The sequence below is a fragment of the Sceloporus occidentalis genome, unplaced genomic scaffold (assembly GCF_023333645.1).
Source record: "Sceloporus occidentalis isolate IW3139 unplaced genomic scaffold, rSceOcc1.0.p SCAF_3, whole genome shotgun sequence".
Classification (NCBI taxonomy): Eukaryota; Metazoa; Chordata; class Lepidosauria; order Squamata; family Phrynosomatidae; genus Sceloporus; species Sceloporus occidentalis.
Genome location: NW_028316983.1, coordinates 141,241,524 through 141,252,032, shown reverse-complemented (window position 1 = coordinate 141,252,032; position 10,509 = coordinate 141,241,524).

Here is a 10,509-nt window from a genome sequence, read left to right as displayed (position 1 = left end):
TTTTGAAGATCCATTATAGGATTAGTAAGGGGTTTCCTTATGATCAGCAAAAGCTGGATCAAGCCAAGATGAAGATTAGAGACTATCACAAACAACAGAGGAAGATCAGGGTAGAAAGGCAGAGGAATAGGACAAAAGGACCGGTTTTGGAGAAAGGAGAATGGGAAAAAGACAGGATAGGAAAGATTAGAAGAGTTCTGGCTTGATGTTCAATGACCCATTTATTTGTCTTTTTGGTTGTCCATTTGTTTGTCTTTTTGTCCTATGTGTGTGTCTTATCCAGCACCACATCTCAAATGAGTTGATTTTCTTATCCACTTTTTTCATTGCCCTGCTCTCACATCTGTACATGATGATGGGGAATACTATGCCTTGGATTATTCTGATTTTTGCTGTATGTCTTTACGCTTCAGGATCTTATATAGTTCCTTCACAGCTGCTCTTGCCATTCCTAGTCTTCTTCTTATTTCTTGACTGCAGTCACCATTCTGATCAAGGTTTTATCCTAGGTATGAGAACTTTCCACTTCAATTTCTTCATTGTCTAGGTTGAATTTTCGTATTTCTACCATGGCCATTATTTTTGTTTTCTTTATGTTCAGCATTAAGCCTGCCTTTGCACTTCCATCTTTCACGTTCCTTAGTTATTATTCCAAGTTTGTGATATGTTCTGCTAGAAATATGTTGTCAGCCGCATATCTAAGATTGCCGATGTTCCTTCCTCCTTTCTTAACTCTTCCTTCTTTCAAGTCTAAACCTGCAAAAGGATTCTACTGGCACCTTAATAAAAACTAAAAGATTCATTGTGGCATAAGTGTTCACAGACTGAACATGTGATTATTTTATGATTTGGCTTCTACACTGTGAAATCATACACCACAATCTGACACAATCGGAATCTAATATGCAGTTTAGAGCTATAGTAAAAATAGGGAAAGCATCACACCAAAACAATTTCTTTCTTACTTCCTCTAAAACAGTTAGACAATATCATTTGCTGTCCCAAAAATAAGGCTGATTTTATTTCTGTCTGAATTGTAAAAAGATTTGTAGCAAAACAGATGTTTGCACCAACGACTGTGCTAGGGTTTGCCAACTTTTTAAAAAACTTCTTTGACCTGTTTTAGACATTTAAGCCTGAAGCTAGTGAAGCTTCAAAATCTTACTGGAGCCTTGGTGACGCAGTGATTAAATGCCTGTACTATTCACAAACCGCAAGGTTGTGAGTTCAGTACCAGCCAAGGGCTCAAGCTTGACTCAGGCATGCATTCTTCCGAGGTCGCTAAAATTAGTATCCAGCTTGTTGGGGGGTAATTAGCTTACACATTGTAAACCGCTTAGGGAGTGCTTAAGTGCACTAATTAATATAGAAATGTACTTGCTATTACTTGCTATTGAATGATACATTTTGCACTCTTTAGTTGGATCAATAAAGGTATCACTCTTTTGTATTTTGTTGTATTTTGCAGTATGGCCAACACAGCTACCCCTGAACATGTTTCCTGCTAGACTGCACTCCTAAGCACACCTACTATCATGCTACACTGTTATAGCGCTATTATTTCATGTTTACCGCTACAGCAGCCTCCTGTGGAATCCTGGGATTTGCAGTTTACGGAGGGTCATTTAGAATTCCCAGCCAGAGAGCTCTTAGGCCTCACTAAACTACAAAGACCAGAATTCCACAGGAGACAGCTATAGCATTTAAAGTTGAATAATAGCACTATACCAATGTAGTGTGATATTGAGTTGGAAGTGATCTCCTGTTAACACAGTTAAATTTACTTCCAGTAACAGTATGGACATGGGATGCTAGCCTTTTTCATTTGCCCACATCTTGAGAAAGTTAATCACACTTTGAGTCCCATTGAAACTAGTGAGAATTACAAATTGACACATTAATTAAATGAAACTTAAGGGTGCCTTTTATCTGAACTAGACATAAAATTTTATAAATAAAAGTTAAAACTAAAACTAGACTCTTTTCATAGCCATCAGTTTCTCATCTACATTATGTATAGCTACTGAAATCCACAAAACAGTGATACCTTTATTTGATTAACCAAAATGCACAAAATATGTCATGCAAACTTTCGAAGTTCCACTGGCTTCTTCATCAGGTAAAGGTGTTAAAAATCATACTGGAGGGAACCCAGCAAGACATACTTTGGTGGAGACAGGTGGCAGGTTTTGCTGCTTCTTTGAATCCCTGATGTTCTTTGAATCCCAGCTGTGGTTTCATTTAGGATGTATGACCCACAAAACTTGTGCTGTCTGTGTCTTAATATAAAGTGACACCACTGCAATATTTCTCTACCAAGTTTGTCAATTTGCATTGGAACAGGAAATGTTACCTTTTCTATCCTCAGTATGCTGTTGGAATTGGAAACACACATTGTCTGGTCTGAGATACTGGTCTTAATTTCGTAAAGTAATTGTAGTCTTTTAGGAACAAATCTTTCAGAAATTGTAGTGACAATAGAGATTCATTCACCTTTCCATACAGTACTAGTGTTTTGATCCAATCATGATAGGTTTTGACTACTATATAATCTTAACTTGCCTATAAATCTTGTATATATATAAGATTTATATAATCTTAACTTGTCCTTTTCTTAATCAAGACCCAAAGATATACTTCTGCATCCAATGTTGTACTTCCATATCCACCAGTGGAATTAGGACTTTCTTAATATAGCCCTTACTGGCACCAACACTGCTCCAAAGGATTTTCTAGCCCCGCTGGGGCCATTTTGAGAATGCCTGATGTGAGTGGAGACTTAAAAATTGCTGTTTGGCTAGAAGCCTCATGTTCCTGGCAGTGGGGGAGAGGAGTTGCTTTTCATTCAGTCTAGGACTCTGGAGGACACTCAGTCCCACTCTGCTACAGAAACTCATTGGGTGACCCTGGGCAAGTCACACTCTCTCAGCTTTAGAAGAAGGCCATGGCAAATTCCTAAGAAGTTTTCATCTTGCCAAGAAAATCCCACAATAAGTTCACCTTAGGGTCACCATAAGTCAGAAAGAACTTGAAGGAACACAACACACACATCCACACAACAGAAATGTTGGGACCTTCTGGATTAACATGAGCATTAGATAAGTGAAATGTAAACTGTTGAATACATATAAAAAGTTTAAATAAATAAGTTTTAAGAGACTTGAATTTTTTTAAAAAAGTTCTTTCCCCTTTCGCCTTCTCTGCAATCCCTTTCACCAAGCAAAATGCATACAATAGTTTACTTGCTTGTTCTTTCTGGTAACTTCAGTTGCTTGACTTGCTGTCTGATGATGGAGCTGGCATTACCCTGAGGGTGTTTAAGTGCACTTTTTGATAGGTTTGAATATGTGCACAGAAATCACTGAGAGAGTTTGACAGTTTGACGCCAGTACGCAATAAACAGTTTTGTTCTTTTTGAGTTGACTAAAGCCTATGTCTGGCTTTATAAGTGCAACATACTTCAGTACTGAACAACATAACTACTGACAGCAGCGGGTAAACTTGCCAATTACAACTATGGTTGCATTACTATGGCCTGCAGCCATAATTGGCATTGTAAACACACATACCATTACAGATAATCTTTTTTAAAAGGGCAAAATTTTCTAGTAATCCCCATCGCAGGCTTGTATAGTCACTGACCTAGTTCTGTTACTCTAGCCTAGCCTGATCTGATCTAATCTCTCTCTTTCTCTCTTTACTTTTTAAAAAGGGAGTCCATATTCTGCTCCACTTTTAAGAAAGAAAGAATTCTGTTAGGAGAAAGGTCAGATTGGTGAGCTATAGCATGTTCAGGAAGGCAGGACGTTCCAGATTTGGGAAGTGTTGATGGATTTTCTTGTGTAATTCCCCAGAATTGTTGTGGTAGCGTCATTGGGCAGCAACCTTGACTAAGTCAAGACCAAAGCAGGGTCAGAGGGGAAACCAGAAGGAGGAATACAGGACAAGGTTGTCTTCAGCTCTAGTGCTATCAAATGATGTTGGTTACTATTTTAAATAAAAAATGATGAAGAAGAAAAAAAGGAAAATGTAAGTGGATTGCAAGTTGAAGATGGTGGCTGGCATTCAGTTTCACAGTTATGGATGCTTAATCTAGAGTTATGCATCTGCTCTGTATTCACATAGGGCATTACTGCATGAGGGTGCTCTAGCACTATATTCATGCAATTTCTTGAACCTGATTACAGTGGTAGCAATAACACTATGAAAACATTTATTTCTGCATTACCTTTTAATTGCACACTAGTCCATGCTTTGTGATGAATGTTCTTGGCCTCAGTGTTCCACATATCGCTGTGATATTGTGATGTGAAATTGTGATGTGAAATTGTGATGTGAAATTTCACAATGATGAAATCAGACAGGTAATTACAAGATTCTTTGGGCAACTCATTTCCAGTGATTCAGGATACTAGAGTTCTGTGTTGTTGGAATCAGTTCTGAAGATAGCAACACAGTCTTTTATCCAGCATCAGTGGACCCTGTGAATATCTTCTTCATTAAACTGAATGGTTCATGATACACCCATTCATACAACATCGACCTCACCATCTCACTACTGTAGCTCTAAAGTAATTTGCACTTGCAGAATTGTGTGAATGTAGTGATATTGATAGTTATATAACCCATCAATAACTGCCAATATTGCTACATTCACAGTTTTGCAAGTCTCCCATTAATGTAAAATTGCATGATAATAATGATAGGACAACTGTTTAGCAAAGGCTGAGTGCCGATGCCGATGTCATGTGAAAAGGGGAGGAATCACATGTTGTAATTCCACTCCATCACTAGCTCTTTGAGTTGTAATGTCCATAGTTATGATTGTGATACTAGTGCAGTGATTGTAACTACTTTCTCAAACCTACTTTATGGACATAACCATATCAAGAGAAGGAGGTCCATTCTGCTGGGAATTTGGGTGCGGGTGGATGACGTTTCCTCCCCTATCCAGCCAAGGAGCAAGATTGTAACAGTCAAAAGCAGGATCCCTGCCACAGTTCATTCTTGTAGCTTTGCTTGGTGGTGGGAGGGGAGTGGAAAGGTCATCCGCACACACCTTGATCACCAGCACAACTGATCTCCTGCTCTCTCTACTATGGAGAAACTATTACCATGCCCTCAAATCCTCCCTTTTCTTTTCTTTTGTAAACAAAAGGCCCCACATGAACTGTTGGCCTTTTCTTATGATACTTCCACCCCTTTGACTATCCCTTATTTAGTAATGCCATCTCCTTCCCACCCCCTTTAGCTGTGTGCATTTGGAAAGAGAGGATTAGGGTTAAGGCAGAATCTCTCACTAAATGTGGATAAATATTTATGGGAGTATCTTCATATACAAAATAGAGCACTCAACTCGATTTTTTGTAAATGAAACCAACCTGTAGCACATGGGATTTGGGATGTGTATTAAGGGCAGACTTTTAGTGAGAAGTAAAAAAAACCCATGTTATGGTTCCAATTCCAGTCAGAATCAATTTAAAAACATTAGTAGGAAAACATGCACATATTGGGGTGAAATATATGTGGAAGAACCTATTTGTACAGATATTATCTTAGAAATTCTGCCTTAAGCCAAGCACTAGTGCATTTCAGTTCCCCCACCCACGCAAACTGCTTCAACTTTTAGGGCCAATGTCCCCACTCTATATCAGTGTCTTTTCCTAAAACACACACACAAACACCCTTGCCTCCCCTCCCACTCACATACAGCTGTTCATTTCAAAATGAAATTATGGCACAGCAGCTTCTAACACTATCATTCAAAAGGCGCTGTGGAGAATGTTATTGTCCTCACTCCTTAATACATTTTGTATTAAACAAAACAGTGGCCCAAAGACTGGAAGCGATCTATACATTCTCATCCACAAAAAAGGAGACACAAAAGATTGCAGTAACTACAGAATCATTGCATCAATTTCCCATGCAAGCAAAGTCATGCTCAAAATTCTGCGGCAAAGACTTCAACCATATATGGAGTGAAAAATTTCACAGGTGCAAGTTGGGTTTAGGAAAGGAAGAGGCACTAGGGATCACATTGCAAACATATGTTAGAATTCCAGAAGAAAATCTTCATGTGCTTTATTTGCTTTACAGCAAAGCCGTCAGCTGCATAGATCATGAAAAGTTATGGCATGCGCTTAGAGGAATGGGAGTGACACTACATCTGATCATCTTGATGCATAACCTTTACTCAGGACAAGAGGCTGCTGTTACAACAGGCTCAGAGTCAGAGGCAGGGGGAGAGAAGACTGGGGCAAGTAACATTAACAAGCTAAGATGCTTCTGAAGAAAAGGGCCTGTAAAACTATTGATTTTTTAAAAAAAACAGAAGTTGAAAATTCAGGGAAAATATGTCAAGTATCCTTGAGGGAACCCCTTGCCATTTACTCCTCAATTGCAACAGCTCACAAGATTCTAACTGGAATTCTAGTGTAGTAAGCTTGTCCTCTTAATTCCTCCCCCAAGCTCCCGTCTTTGTTGCTCTTCCCCATCTGATTACTTTTATACAGTATTGATTATGGAGCACCAGAAGAAATGCTACAGTCCTCGAAACAAGTGAAAGTCTTGCATAAGCAATTCCCTGTACAATCTTATGCATGCTCTTTCAGAAGTCAAGTCCTTGTGTATTCTGTTGAGCTCTCCTGCAGATACTTTGGCCTAAAATACCGGTTTTCTCACAGAAGAAGAGAAAGTGCATTTCATCTCCAAATCTGGGCAACCTAGTTGGCATGCCTATATTTAGGTATTTTACTTGCAAACTGGCTAGTGACACGGATAGTTTCCTTTTAACGTCATGGATAGAGGGAAATACATCTTGCTTATTCAAAAGAATAGTACACAACTACCATGAGAGAAGGTTCAGTGTATGTAGAAGATTTTTTAGAATAGGCACCATGGATAAAAATTATGCAAAGGATCAATTAAGCAGACATTTCTTTCTAGGCTTGGTCTGTAGTATCTGATTTTATCTCAACAGGTGTGTTCTCCTGCCTGGCATAAAGCTTCTGAAGACTAGATTTATCAAGATGCTGCAGAAGACAAGAGAGGAGGACAACAGAAACGGGGGAAAGGTGAGGACTTTGAAAAAGGAGATAAACGTCTTTGAGATTTCCAATATAAATTCTGTGTGTGTAAGTAACACCATGATCAGTGGAGGCTATTCCACAGTCAATATATGGCTGTGAAAGATGTTAGCCTTCATTCTGACCAGTGTCTGTATTATCACAAACAGCCTATAAATCACCTCCACTGAGGAATGAACTGTGCTGAGTATGTAAACTTCTCAAAACAGCTGCAAGACATATAACAAAGGGAAACTATGATTATGTGAAACTAAATTAAACTATCGTTACAAAATACATTTTATACCAGGGCCTTGATTCAGATTGGGACTACTGCACATAGGAAAGACGTTATTACCTTTTCTTCCCTATGTAGTCACCTCCTGCCTGTTACTCTGAACTCCAATTACATTGCTTAATTTAAAAAGTTTATTTCAAAGGCATTCTTTCAATACAGGTTTCACCATTATTGGGTTCAAATGGGTGACACCAATTAGGCCCATAACGGACGCTTCTCCTAGACATTAAAAACTTAACAGGGCAAGTTACGATTATAGGTTTTGAAACATATAGTTCTAGCTAGAAAACTGTCGGCTATTCATATTATCACTTATCATGGTTCAAATCCATATATATGTTACTTTTTGGTTACACTGCGGAATAATGGCAATTGTTTTAAACATGATAGCAAAATCTCTACATCAAAAACAGGTTCTCTCATGTAAAGTTTTACAGTTGTTTGCTGCCCTCTTGTGTTCATCTAGGTCACACTAATATGTAGTGCACTCTACAAAATAGTGATAAAGAACTTATAAAAGTGGTTGGTCACTGATATTGTTTTTAAACAAATATGGCAAAACAAGGCATTTTGTTTCTCCCAGGTTTATTGTGATACATTGGTTGTCATCTACAATGTACAATGATTGCTGAAACACTGCATCTGATTTTGTAGACGGTAAGGCTGAAAGACCCAGCTTGATGTAGTGGTCTTTGTGCTGGATTAGAACACTGGCAGACCAGGGTTCAAATCCTCACTTGGCTAAGGAAACCTATTGGGTGATGTGGGCCAAGTCACACTCTCTCAGCCTTACAGGGCCTATTGCCTCTGGACAAATCTTGACAAGAAAACCCTGTGATGGCCTTGTTGCTGTTGTGTACCTTCGTTTTCATTTTCTGGTGACCCTAAGGTGGACCTATCATGGGGTTTTCTTGGCAGGTTTTTCAGAGGTGGTTTGCCATTGCCATCTGAGGCTGAGAGTGTGACTTGGCCAAGACCACTCTGTGGGCTTCCATGGCTGAGCCAGGATTTGAACCCTGGTCTCCACAGTCATAGTCTAATACTCAAACCACTATACTATGCTGGTTCACAGGTTTACGTTAGGGTTGCCATTAATCAGAAATGACTTCAAGGCACACAGCAACAAAGCATAAAAGGAAAGTCTGTTGTTTGTTCTCATGTGCCTTCAAGTAGTTTTCATCTTATGGTAACCCTAAGGCAAACCTATGATGGGTTTTTCTTGGCAAAAGTTGTTCATAGGTTTGCCATGGCCTTCCCGAGGCTGAGAGCATGTGACTTGCCTATGGTTACCCAGTGGGTTAAATGGCTGAGCTGGGAATTGAATCCTGGTCTACAGAGTTGTAGTCCTACTCTCAAACCACTATTTCTCACTCGCTCTCCAAGGAAAGTCTACAGAGGGCTTTTGTTGAATATACTAATGCTTAAGTACCCTCAATAGCATCAATAGCAATAGCAGCTTCATTTATATACCGCTTCATACCTCACTAAGCAGTCTCTAAGCGGTTTACATCTGTAAGCTAAAGACACTAGATTTTGTTTGATCTGTGAAGCAAAGCAGGGTCAGCCCTGCTTAGTTAGTATTTGGATGGGAGACTGCTAACAAATACCAGGTGCTATAGGTTATATTTCAGAAAAAGGAACTGGCAAAACCACCTCTGAGGATTCCTTGCTTAAGAAAATCCTATGAAGTTCATGGGGTTGCCATAAGGCGACAGGAGACTTGGAAGGCATACGCGCACACAGGATCATGGTATGTTTTCCTGTTGAAAGTGTCAAACTATTTTCCTTTAACCTTCCCCTTTTCCTAATTGTTCTCTGCCCTTTTCATTAAAACCTCACAACTTTGATCTCCCACCTTTCCCAGTTAAGGTAGGACTGTGGCTCCTGCCCCAGACTGTTACATCATAAATGTCAGAACATGGAAGGTTTGGCTTCCATGGAGACAGGAGTCTGAAGGCTGCTTCAGTGTGTTGCAGCGGGTTGGATGCTGTTCATTTCTTTCCTCTTGTGAGATTCAAATTTCTTCAATCCAGTTGATGTGGCACTGACTGAATGAATCTGTGACTGTAAGAAAGAATTGAGACAAATGTGCTAAAAAACCTAGGCTCTTTGGTTGTGGTAGTATAACACCAGAAGGAATTGAAAGATCCAAAAAGATAGAGAGAAGGTAAGCTCCACCAGGAATAAAAAGCATACTGATGTGAAAGAAAAAGAAACTATTAAATTGATTGATCAGGACGAATGAGCCAAGAGGGTGAGATCATGATAACTGATGCGTCAAGGTCCATGCGTCTGATCAGTTTGAAATTTGAGACAGGCAGATTTAAAACTGTAGGTTTAAAAATCCCAATGTTCAAAAAAGAATGTTAATATAAATGTCAGAAATGAACAGTTGTTTCCTTCTTGCCTTAACAAGCAGCACCAAAGATCATGGCAAGTAATTCAAAATGGTAGGTATTTAATTCATGTCCACTATTTGGCTTTGTGACAACTGATGTTGGTGTATTATAAAGAGCCTAGCTACTTGGGTGTGAGTTTTGTACTGGATCTAATGCATAAGCAAAATATAGATTAAATATGCATTTCATCCTTTCTTCAGTACCACAAAAAGCTGCAACTCTATCTGAAAATTATCATGGGAAGCAGAAGGAAAGGAAGGATAGTACAAGCAGCACTAAATGGAAAGAATGTATAATTGGACCTGTTAAGCATAGGCGCATTACAGACACGCCAAAGGGGCGTACTAGGGTTAGAAAGGGGCGCCATTTTGACGTCATAGACACGTAGCATCCGGACACCGCGAGTGTGCGACTAGCGCCTTGCGGTGCCACTTCCGGGCCCCAGAAAGAAGCGCCATTTTGGCGCTTCTTTCATGCTGCGCCCAGGAGCCGTGCAGATTGGCCGCTGCGGTTCCTGGACATAGCAACTGGCGGCGGCGGCAGAGCGCCCTTCTTGGGCGCTCTGTAACGTACCATAGATAGGCCTGGCTAGGCTTGGTTTTTGGGAAGGGATATGAATGTGCCAGAGCCAGCATGGTTTAGTTGTCTGAGCCTATGGCCATGAGATCAGGATTCAAATCCCTGCTTGGCCATGGAAATCCACTATGTGACCTTGGGCCAGTCATGCTCTCTCAGCCTCAGAGGAAGG